Source organism: Hirundo rustica, chromosome 8, assembly GCF_015227805.2.
Source record: "Hirundo rustica isolate bHirRus1 chromosome 8, bHirRus1.pri.v3, whole genome shotgun sequence".
Classification (NCBI taxonomy): domain Eukaryota; kingdom Metazoa; phylum Chordata; class Aves; order Passeriformes; family Hirundinidae; genus Hirundo; species Hirundo rustica.
In genome coordinates, this window is record NC_053457.1 from 21,867,276 (window position 1) to 21,880,038 (window position 12,763).

Genomic DNA, 12,763 nt, shown 5'->3' on the forward strand with positions numbered 1-12,763 from the left:
GTTGCAAATTATACTGTGGCTATTTCTATGGCTCCTTCAGGGAGAGGGAAACCCTCATGCTTCTGTACAGGCATGCTGGTGAGGAGCAAGTGGCTGGGCTGGCTCTGTGCAAGGTGGTGACAGATGTCTCGTCTTGGAAACGGAGCTGATAAGTTACTCTTGTTTAGGGCATCTGCCTGGCAGCCAGTTTCCACTTCTCTCCCTGCTTAATCAAGATTCCTCCGGCTGTTCCCATGCAGAGGAAGCCAGCCTGGCCATGGCTAACCCGGAGCTGGCAAATCTGTGCAAGAAATGGTACACAGCTCTGAGTTTGCCAGGGTGGTTTCAGGATAATTGAGCTGAAAAAGGATGCAGGAACCAGCTTTGGCAGAAATTATGCTGCAACCTTGGCTGAGTGCACGTATAGAGCAGTGCACGGGCCTCTGTGTGGTGGCATTCCTCAGCTCTGCTGGCATTTGTCCATGGGCTGACATTTGCTCTGAGGGGCACCCACAGCCAGTGGCTGTCGCACCGTTTCATCTTCTCAGCTGTAATTTGCTGCTGACCGGCTCAGGGGGATCGCACACAAATATCCTCCGTCATGCAACAATCTGCACTTGGGGGCTAGGGAGGAAGGTGGGGCTGGGGAAGCTCATAATTTCTATCTCTTCTGGGTAAATATGGGTCAAAAGCCTGTCAGGTTCAGCCCAAAGACATTTTGCACTACCCTTCCAGAGGCCGCAGCAGGCCAGCTTCCAATGCTGTGGTGAGTTTTTCTCTAGAAGTAGAACGGTTGCTGTGGCTGGAGACTGTGGCCTGTTCAGCGGCAGTGAAGGCAAACTCCTCCCTGGCTGATTACATGCCTGGAAAGGTTAATGGCAGAGCATGTGCTTGGCCTGCACACGTCTAATAAATACCCATTCTTTTGTTTTCCTTTGAAATACTTCTCGTATTTAGCCATGGCTGCTCACGTGGTTCCCTCCTGAGCCCAGATCCTCACCGACAGCAGCTGTATAAATAGGGCAGCCCCTGTGTCCTGCACACGGGAGGGCAGGTAGGAGATTTGAAAGCTTCTGTTAATAGTTTATCTCTGAGTCCGCCTAATGAGTTATCCTGGCAATTACTGTGCAGAAATTGTTAGTGTAGCCTGATGATTCAGAACTTTCTAACAACAACTCTGGACCAAACTATAAACTGTTTTTCTGTCTTGGAGTGGAGACTTGAGAGAGGACTCCTAATTGTTCTCATCCCCTCAGGGGCCAGAGCTGGATTATCCCACACAGGCTTCTCCACAAACTTGTTTTTAGTCCATTGGTGGGCCCTTTGCCAGACCAAAGAGATGGGGAACTGTTTTCCAGATTTAAATCCACCCCCCCGCCTTCCACTCCACTTACACCTCTGAGGAAGAGCATGGATTAGATAGGATTTGCCCTCATGGGGCTTTGGTTTGGGTTTGTGAAGATCTGTCCTTAAAAGCATTGCCTTTTTTGTTTTATCCCTATGTAAACCTGACTCCCAGATTTACGTAGGGAACAGGCAGAAGCGAAGTGCTGTGTTGTTCAGAGTAGAGATCTCCTATTGCTTTTGAAATACCTGCCTTTAAATGGCATTTCCTCTTGGAGACAATGGCTTAACGTGAAGGACAAGCAGGTGGGGATGGACAAGAGTGGTGTTCCAGGAGCAGGACATGGCTGGACCCCTCCTGCTTGTAGTTGCTGTGCTTCAGCCATGCGTACAAGATATTGAATGGCTCAAAGGCTCAGCCAAAATATATCCCTGTGCCGGTACTGACAGGGCAACCTGGATCTCTTGATAGGGTTCCTGTCTCGTCCCTGTGCTGTTGATGGCCAAGCACACTGGAGACCATGGGTGTCCAGGCGTGTCTGGGATGCTCTCCCCAGGACCCGTCCTGGTGCTCTCTCCCCAGGATCCATCCCGCACCGTGAATGACCCGTGCAGCGATGCTGTGTCAGGCCAGCAGTCTGCAGGCGCCGGGGCCATAGCAAAGGTGGTGGGGAGTTCACATGGGGCCAAAAGTAGCTCTTCCCTTCCTCATCCCTCCCTTGCCGGGGTGGCAAAAGGCCACGCCACGGGCCATGCCCTGTCCCACTGGAAGCACTGACGCCTGTGTGGCTGCCAGGACATTCCCCGCGCCTGGCAGTGGCGAGTGGGCTCTGTGCCGCATCCCAGGGCCGCCTGGGCCCAGGCGCCCTTCTCCAAACATCCCTCCCAGCGTGCACCCGCGGTACCCCCGCGGCTCACCCGCGTCCGCCCCGCGCACCCGCCCTTGCTGACGGTGGGGAAAGTAGGAGCCGTGTCCTTGCGCTGACCTTCATCTGACCTTCCAGTAACGCTCGAGAAACCCTCGGAAAGGCTTTCTCATTGTGCAGCCCCAGGGTTTCCAGGGAATTAGTCAGCAGGCTGGAATTGTGCTCTGTGTATGTGACCCCCCCCCCCTTATCCCCCCCTCCTGCCTCTCCCATCCCTGGAGCCGGACCGGTCCAAGAGATATGTTGCCAGGGTGACAGCGAGGTGTGATGGATGGACAGAGAGTGGCTGTGGAGTGGCAGGGCCGCTGGTCAGTAACCCAGGGCTGTGTTTATAAGAAGGAAGAGGCTGTTTCCTGGAGCTAACATAATGCAGCTCTAAAAAAGGCAGGGGAAATACATCATGCGAGGGGAGCGCGGCCCGGGGAGGGGAGGGCCACGGGGAGCTCAGCACCACAGCGAGCCTCCAGGTCAAGGTGCCTTTGACAGGGGCCTTTTTTATAGGCCATTTGCGTGAGAGTTCGCTGCTGTTTCTCTGCAGCCCTGACAGCGGCTCAAGGCCCAGCCGGGGTTTGGGGAGGGTCTAATCTAAACTCGCTGATTTCCAGCCCTTCTCCTGCAGGACCCGCTGATTTATTTGGAAAATAAATAATCGACACTGACTATTGTTTCGTTGCTGTGGAGTGACAGTCCCCCGCCCTCGGCGTGGGGCTGTGCCCTATCCCACAGTGGAGGAGCGGGGAGCTGTGGAAGGACCCTGATGCTCAGAGAGAGAGGGGCTTAGTTCAGTGCTCTGAACCGTGCCCGGGAAGGATTCTTGTGGCCATGGTCCCTGCGTGGGGCGGGCTGCTGGGGCATCACTCACCAGGGTCACGGTGCTGGACTCAGAGCTGGGGCGGCGGTGACCAGCTGGAAAGGCGAGGGAATCTCCCAGCCTCCTTCCCGAATGCCAGCTGTGGCAGTTTTGGTCCCTTTAGCCACACCGCGGGTGCGCGAGGCTCTTGTGCCCAGCGCTGGCATCGCCCCCAGTGTGCAGCCGGAGTGTCTGCAGCCCCACACACCTGCTGCTGCCACAGCCCTGGGGTCATCCCCGTGGCTCGTGTCACCTCTGAGCCCCGCAACCACGGTGCTCCTAACGCCACCCCTTCTGCGGGAGGGTCTGGCTGCAGGAGACAAGAGTTTTCACTCCCCAGCTGGCAGCGTGGGAGCTGAATCCCCCCGGTGGGTTGGGACCCCAGGGCCCTAATCATCATGACTAATCAGAGAGCAGCACCCCAGAAAACAGATCCTGATTTTTCCCTACCACCCCAAAAAAACCCACCAAACCCCAAACAAAAACAAACAGACAAAGTTAAAAATTCCAACAGAAGTATTTCAGAAAAAAAATAACTCAGAAAAAAAATCACACAGAAAAAAATCAAGGATCGTTTCTCTGTAGGTCCCACCATTTTCTGAGTAGGCAAAATTGTTTCTACTACAGCTGAAAAATTATTTAAATGTTGACAATTTTTTCTTCTTTCTTTTATTACTTTTATTCTTACAGTGGCTGAGGAAACGATACTGCATTTAGGGCTTTTCTTTTTTTCTTTTGCAAGAATGTTAAAATTTGTAAAGCTTGGAGTAGGGAATAAAGGATCAAAAAAGAGGAGGAAATCCAGCATGAACGTCAGACATCATCAGGCAGTTTCAAGGCAGCGGAGAAAAAGGGGACAAGGAAAACCTTGAAACACGATGCTTTCAAATTTCAAACAGCTTTCTGCTTTAGAAAACTGAAAGGAAAAAATTGTTCCAAAATATCCCATTGAAAAGTTAAATGAAATTGTTTTCCGTAGAGTAGTTGTCAACCTAACTCTTTCTGAGCAAGAAAATTTTAAGTTATTTTTTTACAGAATAAGTGTTTTATAACTTATTTCTGACGTCATTAATAATTATATTCCTCAATATAATAATAAAAATAATCAATTTACATTTTTCTAGCGAATACATGGGTTTGGTCATGTCTTCACTAGTGTGGGAGTAATTTTTAAGTGGAGCCTTATTTTTGGCTGAGGTTTTTGCTTGTCTCTTTTTTCACTGGAGGAGTGTTCTGTCTTCGATGCTTTCATACATCCCCTGATCTAATTCATGCAAATACTGCCACATGCCCAAATTCCTCAATGAGTTCAATATTTATCAGCAAATAATTTTTTTTTCCAACCCAGCCTGTTCACTGTCTAAAGCCACTTTCTAAATAAGTATTTGATGAGTATTTGTATATTTAATGTTTGCATTGTTCGAAGTGACTTTCGACATCAGATTCTTTCACCCACTTTCCGTTCAAATTAACACATTCACAGGCACTTGTATATGAATTTGCATTCGCTTCAGATTTTATAAAGCTGTATTTGGACGACTTGCAAAAAACTACCCAGTCCATATTTTGGAGTTACTTGGTTTTGTCTGACATATCTGTCACAGCTGCCAGTGCAGGGAAAGGCAATCCATACTTCTGGAATCCCTTGCGCTGGCAGTCTGCGGCAGTGCTGTCTGTCCAGGGGCAGTCGGATCACGCTGGTCCCCGAGCAGCCCCATGCCCACAGCACGGATGTCTAAAATAAGCCATGAGCACGGGCTGGCTTTTTTTAAAAAAAGCAATTTTCCTGATCCTTTTCGTGCCCAATTCTTGTTGGATTTGTGTCGGCCCTCTGTGGCACCCCGGGACACAATGTCCAGGGAGGAAGTGGGGCTTGGGGGGGCAGAGGGGGCTTGTCTTTCCAGCACCGCAGATTAAGGCTCCTCTGCAAGCCTCCCCAGGTGGCCACGGTGTTTCTAAAGGACTTGTCCCTGTGCCGCAGTAAGCTCATTAGCTAATTCCCTTATTACGCAGCATCAGCTGAAGCATGTGTGTTTAGGCCGCCGGGGAGCCCCTCTCACCTTTCTCCCCAGCTCCTCTCCCTTCCTCCTTACCCCCTTCTCTTCCTCTGAGCTGAGAAGGTGGGCTTTTAAAAGTCCCCTTGCCCGGCCGTTGGGAGTGCAGGTCCCCGTCTCGGGGACCCTCAGTGGCGGGGCGGCGGCGGGCAGGACCCCACTGGCCCGGCGTTGCAGCCAAGCGCTCCCACCTCTGCCCAGGTGGCTTTTTGGGCCCCTTCACGTTCCCGTGTCAAATCCAGGCGAAGGCACTGAGGGGCTGACTCGGGCAAAGTGAGGCATGGGGAGGTTCCTTGGAAGAGGGTCGTGGCGTGAAAGAGCCGCGGTGGCCCGCTGCCCTTTGCGTAGTCACCGTGGGATCTGAGAGGGTCAGTGGGCTCTTGCCCCTTGTCACCTGGCCCCAAACCTGTCGAATTCTCACCTGGAGGCGGGGAGCCAGAGCTTGTGGGCTCAAGCCTTTTGGCCTCAAGCACGGAGAGCCTGGGGACCCTCTTCTCTCACCGCCTGCTCCGGGAGAAGCCCGGTCACAACCCCTGGCTGGGGAAGAGGGATGGAGTGGCAGCCCACCCTCTTCCTTCTGGGGGGCCATGCACCCAAAATCCACCTCGCGCCGGCGCTTTCCGGCCCGCTGTGAGAATGTACAGTTTGTGGCTCCTTCATTGACTTTGAAGAATGTCCCTTTATTCACAATGTTATTTCCTTTAATCACTGTGAGGTTGCAGGAAATCTTCTTGGAAAATTGTCTCAGATTGGCTGGAAATACTGTACTGTTTCAGGGATGGAAAACTCACTTGAACTTGTTTTCATTTTACCCTAGAAAGTCACTGTCCCCAGAAGGTTCAGATGAATTTGGATAAACATATGAGTTCTGAGGATGTAGTTGTTGTTGAGCATTTCTTTTCCCTCCTTTTTTTTTTTTTTTTCTTTCCCAAATGAATCTTTGTGGCTTTTCAAGTTCCTGAGCTTTACTCAAGACCAGAGGTGCAGAACTAAATGAAAAAGGGACCTTTGGCATAAACAGATCATAAACAGACTGAAGACAGGCAAATACATCATAAAGTGACACAACATGAGAGCAGAGATAATAAACCACTGACAGCTTTCACCATCAGCTAAGAGCTGAATCAACCAAATTTTCTACCTGAGGATTTCTGTGCTGGCTGATATAGGAAAGGCAAGATATGCTAAATCTTGACTTTCACAGGAGTTTAGTCCCATTTCCACATAAAACTCTTGAATTCGTGTGAGTAATGGAGAAATGTGGTCCAGATGAGTGTGTAGCTATGTGAGAGCACAGCTGCCTGGGAGCAGGTATTGAAAGGGCAGTTTCCCGTGCTCAGTCCTCAGACAGGGCCCGGTCTTGGCTCAGGGGTGGTCACTGCTTTCATCAGTGATCTTCACCTGCAGCACCAGTCTGCAAGAATGATTTTCTCGAGAAAGCGAACAAACCTGAAATAAACCTGTTGATAAGAACAAATATAAGGCTCTTCTGTGAGTTAGGGAAAATCAGCATTGCAGGCACTGGCTGGGGAATGAGTAAGGTTGCTCTGTGGGAAAGTAGCTGGAGGTGACAGTGGGTCCTGCAGGGAGCGTGAGACAGCAGCAGCCCAAGTGAGAAGAACAAAATCAGACCAGGACATATGAACAAGGTGTTTGTAAGACACCTGATGTGATCCTGCTGCATTTAAAGAGTGTCAGACTCAGCACTGAATCCCACTTGGGGCTCAGCGTCTCAAGTTGCTATTCTTGGAGGAAGCCCAGGGAAGAACAAGATCAGAAATTCAGAAAACATGACATACTGGAGAAGGCTGAAGGGTAGCTTAGTATCACAACACAAAGACTACAGGGAAATAAGATAAAAGTCTTTAAATGCATAAAGCCCTGCTACAAAGTATGAGATAATGGGCTATTCCTTGTTTTCAGGTGGGTAGAAGAAGAAGCCGTAGACTCACCCTGCAATGATTGAGGTAAAAGGGATTAAAACTTGTTTTTCCTGGGAGCCGTCGTCACCACTAGAGGCTTCTTTTAGGAAGAGTTTAGACAAAAGCTCCACCACGAGGGGTTTGATTTGTTTGGGGGCAGGCAGACAGGCTAGGTGACCTTTCAAGAGCCTTCCAGGCTTATTTTTTATAATTCTGTGAATAAAGATAATAAAAAGAGGGAAGATCATTTTGCCTGTGGCCAGTCTATTCAGGACTGGTCCTTGCCAGGTGTGTTTTGCTTCAGCTGCGAATGTTTCCATTATCTTTTTTTTTTTTTTTTTTTTTAATTATTTTTTTAATTATTAGTTTTTATGGTTTTATGGTTTTGTGGCTTTTTGGTTTTTATGTTTTTATTTTTATTTTTATTTTTATTTTTATTTTTATTTTTATTTTTATTTTTATTTTTATTTTTATTTTTAATTTTAATTTTATTTTTTATTTTTTATTTTTATTTACTCACAACCACTTTTTTTCCCCCTATCCAAATTTTCCCCTGTTTCTGTACACCACTCTGATTCCACTTTTCCTGGAATGGTCATATGCCTTGTGTGGTCCCCCAAAGCCCTGTGCAGAGAGACCATTTCTTCCCCATCTGATGTGCCATGTGTTTCATACACAGTATCCAGAAGCATCCTGGGGCAGACCCCGTGTCTCTCGTGGATTTGCCTGCTGACAGACTCCTGGAGCTCCAAGCTCATGCCTCTCTCCTGGTTTCAGGCCAGTCGCAAGGCCCCTGTGGGTTGTCCGTGGGCTGGGTGTTTTCCTTTTTCTAAAACAGGAGTAACAACTGTGGTCCCCCTCCATCTGTGGGTTTGCAGATGTCAACTGTCCAGTGTTTACACTGAGTTTGTGCAATGGGAATTTTTCTATGTGTGTTAGTAACACGGTGTATTTTTACTCACGGTGTTTAAGATCAGAGTTAGTCATTAGATCACCTATGCTGATCTCCCCAAGTGCCTGATCTTGTTGCTCCTTCTGGATCCCAATAACCTGGGGTTTCACTAATGCACAAGAGCATGTGGTCTGGAGGCACGAGGGAGTTCACGGTTTGGTCTTATTTAATCACTGACGGTTAATCCACCAGCTAATCAGCATTGCTCAGTAAATGTATGTCGTATTTCTTATGCAGGGTTGTCTGGCTTTTAATTTCCAGCCATTGATTCTTGTCCTGCCTTTTTTGGCTGGAATAAAAAGACATTAGCACATGGTATTTTCTTACTATGAGAGTACTTGTGCATAGCAGTCAAATTTCTTGAGCTTTTTTAAGAAGAAAACAGGTTGAGCTTGATTCTGTCACTGTGGGGTGCGTTCTCCTGCAATTGTGTCTTTTCTGTGCCTGTTTTCTGCACTCTTTCTCATTTCACAGAATAATTTTGGCCTCAGGAACTCTGGCAGTACAGCCCGCTGGTTGGGCCTCGATCCACTGAATTTTGGAAATGTCTGAAGATGCAGATTCCATCACTTCACTCAGTTTTCAAGCCACCTTGTGTCTTCCCCCTTCCAGCCCGTACCTCCCCACTCTGTCTGCAAGGATGCTGTGGGAAATATGGGGGGGGGGGGTGGTGGTGGGAATCACATTTACATCTCTCACTTTATCTGGATCCTTTTAAAGCGGGGCACCAGGGTAGTCACAGTATCTCAGGGTTAGCATCCAATCCTCTGCTGCACAGAGCACTGCCTCACAGCTCCCATTTACTGCACTCCCAGCTCTGGTGCCAGGACTGCATTTACCTTGTGGTCCCAGCACTGAGCTCAAATCCAGCTGCTCACCCTCAGGACCCCAAAGCATTCCCTGTCAGAGCCAGAGTCACATCCAGCTTGGCATTCGGCTCAGTCAAAACCCACAACCAGGTACTCCATCTTTTCCATGACTTGTAGGGCTGCAGCCAAGGCTGGCAGCAGTAAACTGGTGCCAACTCTGAGCTGGCCTGTGCCTGCACTGGGTACCTGGAGACCAGTGCTGGCACCATTGCAGCAACATCTCCCTGCTGAGAACAACTTCTGGAGTCAGGGTGCAGGGAATGTAATCAGCATTAATTAAGACAAATACTTAACCAGAATATTGTTAAGCACCTCACAGATACCCCAGGGTCTGACACTTCCCTGCTCCCTGTTTTTTTTGTAGCCATTGCTTTTGGTCCTGTGGGCAGCTCAAGTCTCTGCTTGAGACACAGTCAAACCTTTTTGTTCCCCATTTTCAATCAGGATTTCCTCAGCAGATCCTAGGAAGAAGCTATGGACTAATAATACCTTCACCATATATGGTGCATTTCATCTTCGCTGTGCGAGCGTGCGTTGCCTGCATGCCGCATGCAGCCGGCGAGCGCATCACCCTGCCCAGCGCCGCTGGGTGCTGCAGAGACCCGAGTGCAGGGTCAGGCGCATTTTGGCTGGGCTTCTGCTTTTCCTTCCGTGCAATGTCTGCACTGGACGAGTTTGGCCTGTGCAGTGCAGATGACTGCTGGTGCTTACGTGTGCTTTTACAGTAGCATTTCAAAGGGCTGGTTGCAAGGAGGTGCATGCACATTTCCTGTATGTCTGGCCAAAAAGCTGACACTTGAGAGCACCGGAGAACCCTACAGTCCTGCAGAACGTGCCATTTTGATGTTCACAAAATACAGATTTTTGTCTAAACCTGGGGAACATCATGGAAGGTGCCAGCATTGTTTTCCTGCTCCTGGATTTGCTCAGTTTTATTTCTCGTTCTGCCACTCCATGACCATCCAGTGGCTCGTTCCTGTGCTGCGTGGGTCCCAGCCCTGTGAGATGGCGAGATGTGCCTCATTTGGGATGGGGACTCAGGTTTAGCCTTGCTCTCTCCTGGCAGCTCAGAGGTGGCCAAAGTGTGAGTAACTGCTGCAGTGCTGGTGCCATAAGTGACAGGCTAGGGGAGTGCAGGTGTCCAGCTGCACAGGTCAGGTATGTTCCCAGGTGCAAGCCATGCCATCAGGGGCAGTTTTTGTACAGGTCAGCCTCCTTAAACCTGCCCAAACATGCCAGAGACTCTAATGGCCAGGCAGGAGGACAGACACGGTGCTTCCAGGTCTCCTCTCATGACATCCGCCAAGTCCCCTTCCCGCACTAATCTTGTCCTTCTATCCAAAACAATTATGGAGGGCTTGTTGTTTTTGGCACAGCCCTTTATTTACAAATCCCATCCTGCTTATAGCTCATGGTTTCATTATCCTCTAGATGTTTACAGAGCTCCTTTTCTTAATATTTGTGGCATTATTTTACTGGGGATCCGGGTGAGACTTTCCAGACAGTAATTGTCTGGCTCATCCTCTCCCCCACCAGCTCTTTCTGCAGAAGTGCACTTCTCCCCACAGTCCCTGCCAGCCCAGGGCACACAGAGGCACAGGGATGGGCAGGACTGTGGGCAGCAGAAGAGGGTTGTCCTGTTCTGGGGTTGAGGGAAAGGATGTGCACAAGGAACAGCTGCCCTGCTGCACCCCTCTGCCCACAGGCTCTTGTTGCTGCACCTGGATCTCAGAGGTCCTCTTGAAACTTCATGCTACTAATGAGCACCTCCCAGCCCCTGCTCCCCTGCACCCCTCCACTCCGTTTTCTCAGGCTCAGGGCACAGATGTACATCCCAGGCTGAGGCACTAGCCCCTCTGCAGGCTTTCAGCTGGCTGGGGACTGCATCCTGGGAAGGCAGACAGTGGCAAACCTGTCGCTGGGATTTTGGGGTCATTAGCATGGTGCAGACGTGGGTCGGCGGCTTACGCTGTGCATGGCTCTGATGCTGGTCCCTGCCCCTGGGCTGTCTGTCACAGGGGCTTGTTTAACCTTCCTTGCAACAATATCACAGTCTTTAATCTGTTTATCCTCATAACCCTGCTATGAGGTGAAGGATAGTTATCCTCATTTCAGAGGTAGGGAACCGAAGGGAGTCTTTTCAAATGTAGATCAGTGTGTAATGATGCAGAGATAAAGATTTTAAAAACATGCCTGAGACAACAGGCATATGGTGTGTAACTGAGCTGTGTTTCTGCAAATCCCATTAAGTGCCTCTGCCTTTTTCAGCTGATGCTCTCTCGGGGCAGACCTGACGTGGGGAAATGCCACGCAGGCTCCAGCGTCCTGGTGCAAGGGTGGGACCCCGGCAGGGCACGGGGGACAGAGCTGGGCTCCTGCCTGCCCTTCAGTACCCCGGGCGTGCTCTGCGTGCCTGGGGCTCCAGGCACTCGCACCTGAATTGCATCAGTGAGCACGCAAGACCCTCGGCTGCATTTGGGAATGTAACTTAAAGCCTATTTGTACTGCAAATGTGCGGATAAAAGTGTGAGGTAGGACGTACAAAGGGGTGCTTGTGCAGCATCCCTCTGGCTGTGCAACACGGCAGGGCCAAGGTGCCGAGTGAGGAGCAAGCAATGACAGCAAGCTCTTTGCTCTCGCTGCTCAGACAAATGGTGCGGACAGTAGATTTGGTTAAAAACCCCAAGCTGTTGTTTCTGTGCCGTGATCCTGGCAAGAGGCATTCCTGGCTGCCGTGGGGGCCTTTCCCGGTGGCTGGGCACTGGGGTTGGGTGCAGGTCTCAGGGCTGCTCCTGGGAAATTGTTGCTCTGCTTGTGGGAATGCGGCAGCTCGCGCGGCGAGGAGGTCAGTGCCTTTGTCTTGCTTCGGGGAGTTTATCTCTGCGGATCTTGCCTGCTTTCCTGGGTCAGGCTTTACCTCCGCTGTTATCAGCAAACGCAGGAACAGCCCGCTCCGGAGCCGGGCTGCATAGGAACCTCTCGACCCCCTTGCAGGGGGAGGCAGCACTTTCACATCTCTCCCACGCTAATGGACACCCAGCAGGCCGGCGATGGGATGAGATGTGCCGTGCCCTGTGGTTGCTGTTCCGCACCGTCGCCGTGCACCCTGGCACTGTGGGATGCAGGCAGCAGTGAAGGAGGAGGCAGCAGGGCTGGCAGGGCCCTCCCTGGTCTCACCTCCCGATGGGCTCCTCGCCACAGCCACAGGGGACAAATCCCCAGTGGCAGCACCGATTTCCCCTTCTCTGCTGGCCCGCTCTGTCCCCGAGCACCCTCCCCTTCTCTGCAGCTCCGTCCGGACCCCTCCAGCTGTCTCCACAAACCCAAACCATTAGCATTTCCTGTTCAAACATTTCCAATAAATAAATGGAGACATCATGCCACAAGCCTGCAAGTGACCCAGAGGCGGGTCCAAGGCCGGGATGGACACGACCACCCAGCGCCCGACCCCCTGGCTGGGCGCCAGCCCTGCCTTTGTTTGAATTCCCGGGTGAGTAAGCGCTTGGCTGACGCCAGCTGAAACACTGTAAGGAATTATTTTTGATATTAAACAAATTGTTTTCAGTAAATCTGCTCCTGCACCAAGGTCCAGAAGCTACCCGCAGCGCTGGGCTCCCTGCAAGAGAGCTGGACTCCCTTTTCTTGGCTTTGTCCTGGCTCTCCTGGTGGACACACCCTGTCCAGAGGGGTCCAGCTGGGATCAGCTGTGCTGCAGTTGCCTCAGCCCCATGGGCACAGCTCCCACAGCGGCCTGGCAGCCTGGGTACCCCATGGCAGAGCAGCTCCCTGCAACACATGTCTGTCCCAGCACTTGAACCAGGATCACCGGTGAGAGGGCAGAGGCTTGGGCAGGAGGTTTGCTGCATT